Below are 3,939 nucleotides of genomic sequence, written 5' to 3' on the forward strand. Positions count from 1 at the left end.
TTTATATACATATATATATATATATATATATATATATATATATATATATATATATATATATATATATATATATATATATATATATATATATATATATATATATATATATATATATATATATATATATATATACTAGAATAAGGGCAGGGAATCGTCAATTAATAATAGAATTAATAATTAACAATTTTGCCAAGTAGTTCAGTATGTAAAAACCTTTATCGGTAAAACCATTTATCATCATAAATATACAGGGATTAGCATTGAGTTGCTTCTCCAACATACTGAAAATTTAGAAATAGCAGTCAAAGAACTACTGATTCTAAACTACAAATTTTTCTCTAAATCGATGGCGATATTTATGGCACACATAGAACAAAAACAAAAAAACCGGAGGGGAAAGCATAAACAAAACAAGGCTTTAGTTAATCGGATACGATCGTTTCATGGTTAAGAGAATGAAAATTTCCCTATTCCAAATCATCAGTCCGATATTCTGATAACTTTGAAAGTGTCTCTAAAAAAATTTACGGTAATCTTTGGCCATGCGTCACCAAAAATCAACGATGAGAAAGGCACTTACGAATTCATCGGCTAGTGAGTTCAGGCATCCCATCTCAAAGAAATCTATTCCATGTGCGTCACAAATAGTCCCGTATGAAAAAAGTCCCGTGTGGAGGGATTACGGTTTAGCCACCTAACTTAGAGGTATCAAATAAAAATATACAAGAATAAGGGCAGGGAATCGTCAATTAATAATAGAATTAATAATTAACAATTTTGTAGTTTAGAATCAGTAGTTCTTTGACTGCTATTTCTAAATTTTCAGTATGTTGGAGAAGCAACTCAATGCTAATCCCTGTATATTTATGATGATAAATGGTTTTACCGATAAAGGTTTTTTCATACTGAACTACTTGGCAAAATTGTTAATTATTAATTCAATTATTAATTGACGATTCCCTGCCCTTATTCTTGTATATTTTATATTTGATACCTCTAAGTTAGGTGGTTAAACCGTAATCCCTCCACACGGGACTTTTTTCATACGGGACTATTTGTAACGCACATGGAATAGATTTCTTTGAGATGGGATGCCTGAACTCACTAGCCGATGAATTCGTAAGTGCCTTTCTTATCGTTGATTTTTGGTGTCGCATGGCCAAAGATTACCGTAAATTTTTTTAGAGACACTTTCAAATTTATCAGAATATCGGACTGATGATTTGGAATAGGGAAATTTTCATTCTCTTAACCATGAAACGATCGTATCCGATTAACTAAAGACTTGTTTTGTTTATGCTTTCCCCTCCGGTTTTTTGTTTTTGTTCTATGTGTGCCATAAATATCGCCATCCATTTAGAGAAAAATTTGTAGTTTAGAATCAGTAATTCTTTGACTGCTATTTCTAAATTTTCAGTATGTTGGAGAAGCAACTCAATGCTAATCCCTGTATATTTATGATGATATATATATATATATATATATATATATATATATATATATATATATACATACACGCATATCTATAAAACACTATGAACCCCCATCCCTTAACTCTCTCACGTTATATATATATATATGTATATATATATATATATATATATATATATATATATATATATATTATATATATGTATATATATATATATATATACATACATACATACATACATGCATATATAAATTTGTCCACAAAATCACAGAGTGGGAGTAGGAGAAAGAGTAGTATAAGTGAAAGGAGGGGATAGAAAATTGTAATTCAGTGAAGAAGTAGGGAGAGTAATAGCCCTGGCTGAGAGAGAGAGAGAGAGAGAGAGAGAGAGAGAGAGAGAGAGAGAGAGAGAGAGAGAGAGAAAGTAATAGCAATGAAAGAAAGGAAGTGGCAAAGAGCGGGTCGTGTGTTTTCTATTTTTTCCGTCGCAACATATGAATGAGAAAGGAGGGGGTGATAGATGAATCACTAAGGAAGGGGTGAAAAAAATCAGCGTTTCAATTCTGTGTGAGTATATGTGTTTATGTAAAAAGGAGGTATGTGAATGTGTGTGTGTGTGTGTATTCTGTATGTGTGAGTGTGTGTACACTGGAAATGGGATGATGAATGTTCAACGATGAAAAGAAAAATCAAACAGCATTTCAACTCTCTTTGAATATATGTGTGTAAGTGTGTGCATGTACAAGGGAAGTACGTGAAAGTATGTATCTGTGATTATTATGACCCATATTTTATACCTTATTTGTATAAAAATACTACAATTAGCTGTCATTTTTAACGGCACAGAGTCAGCTTGTATTATATAATTGTGAAGTCTTGAGAGACGAGTCTGTGATATTAATATATTAATAAGTCTTCAGAGAAGAATCTGTAATATTACTATATTAATAAGCAAGTATCTGACTTATATTAGTTTGAGGATTTAGTTTCTATATTTGGTGTTTGGTGGAGGAGACAATTTATATGATAAGCTTCATGAAAATGTGTAGAAAAATAACTTAAATTCAACACTGAATGCATTTTATTTCACATTTTTCCGCTACTTTTAATCTTATGTTATTTTGTGGGTACAACTAAGAACTTAACGCAGTCGTTACTTTTTAGTATTGAAGCATTTTTCTGATAAACAAATATATTAAATACTTGGTTAGATTTATTTAAAGACGTATTATCTTTGGATATCTCTTTCCCTTGTATAAGAATTTAATATTTCATCGTAATAGCTGTCTCAATGATTGCACTATGACAGAATTTGCAACTTTGGTGTCATATATTTATTTACGTTCTGCATTTCTTCCAGCTAAAGTTTGTGTAGATGTGTTTATTTTCAGTGATGTATACGTAAATTCTTAGGTTTTTGCACGAATGAATATACATGCTTCTATTTTGTTTAGCTATCTTTGGCAGGTTTCCGTAGGTATCATGAGCGAAGTAGTTATTCCCCGTGAAAACAGACAAATACAGCATGTAATTCATTGTATACGAGTCAGTGAGTTTTGTTCTTTCTGTGGAAACTGAACTGCTCACGCTCATTGTCTGACATTTGGTTACTAAACTTTAGTGTAACAATGTCTGTGCTCTATCTATATATAAATGGATTTATAGGTTTCAAATTTGAAGATTATGCATGAGTTACTCTTAGATATTCGAATTTTCTCAGGCTTCCGCCTCTTTGTTTTCTGCCCTCAGGAGTAATACATGGATCGATTAGAATTTATTCGCTAGCAGCGTAAAATGGATGCTCAACCAATATTAATTGTTTTCGAATTTGTTGAGTTAGTAGAGCTCGTTGGTATTTCTTGAATTTCCTTCAGGAAAAAAATCAATTTTTGTAAATGGATAAAACGTTTCCCACAATTATGACATTTTTGAACTGCTGCTGGCAGTAACACAAAATTAGTTTTACACCATATCGACGAAAAGAACTGTTATTATCAACACATGACTACCTACATCTTTTACAAAGTCGCATGTTTACGAAATACTAATTGTTTTGGGAATGTAAATTTTACAAGGCGAACGTGATATTGAGATTTTAAAGCACACTCGAAATTATATGGCAACATGAATTATCCACTTGTAAGTTATCAATATCATATAATACATTTGAAATATGTATATCTCTCACGACATTTAGGTTATTTAAATATCTGATTAAGATAATCTATTTCCTAAGTCTAACATACCGAGCCTACAAGATACACAGAATTTCATGATCATTCTTGGTTAGGAAGTATATATTATTTGATGCATTACTTAAACAGAACACTCATGAGACACTGTTGCCTTAGAGGCTCTAAGGTTATATGAAAAGACATTATAATCCGATTTTGAATGGAATTTCCTTCCATCTTCGAAAATTATATTTTTGTCAATAATGATTACATATTATTCGTATATTAAACACTATGTTCTTTGTCTAATGCAACCAAAGAAGAAACCATGTG

At 31.0% G+C, this 3,939-nt stretch overlaps 1 long non-coding RNA gene across 1 annotated transcript in view; it reads right to left on the minus strand.

The window, feature by feature from the left end:
• LOC149135627 (uncharacterized) overlaps positions 1-699 on the minus strand; it is a 4,542-nt gene extending 3,843 nt beyond the window's left edge. The window contains exon 1 of the long non-coding RNA XR_016241795.1: positions 581-699. This is a non-coding gene — a long non-coding RNA (uncharacterized LOC149135627). The remainder of the gene's footprint in view (positions 1-580) is intronic.
• Positions 700-3,939: the final 3,240 nt, after the last annotated feature.

Source organism: Octopus bimaculoides, chromosome 5 (assembly GCF_046866305.1).
Source record: "Octopus bimaculoides isolate indiv1 chromosome 5, ASM4686630v1, whole genome shotgun sequence".
In the NCBI taxonomy this organism is placed as follows: domain Eukaryota; kingdom Metazoa; phylum Mollusca; class Cephalopoda; order Octopoda; family Octopodidae; genus Octopus; species Octopus bimaculoides.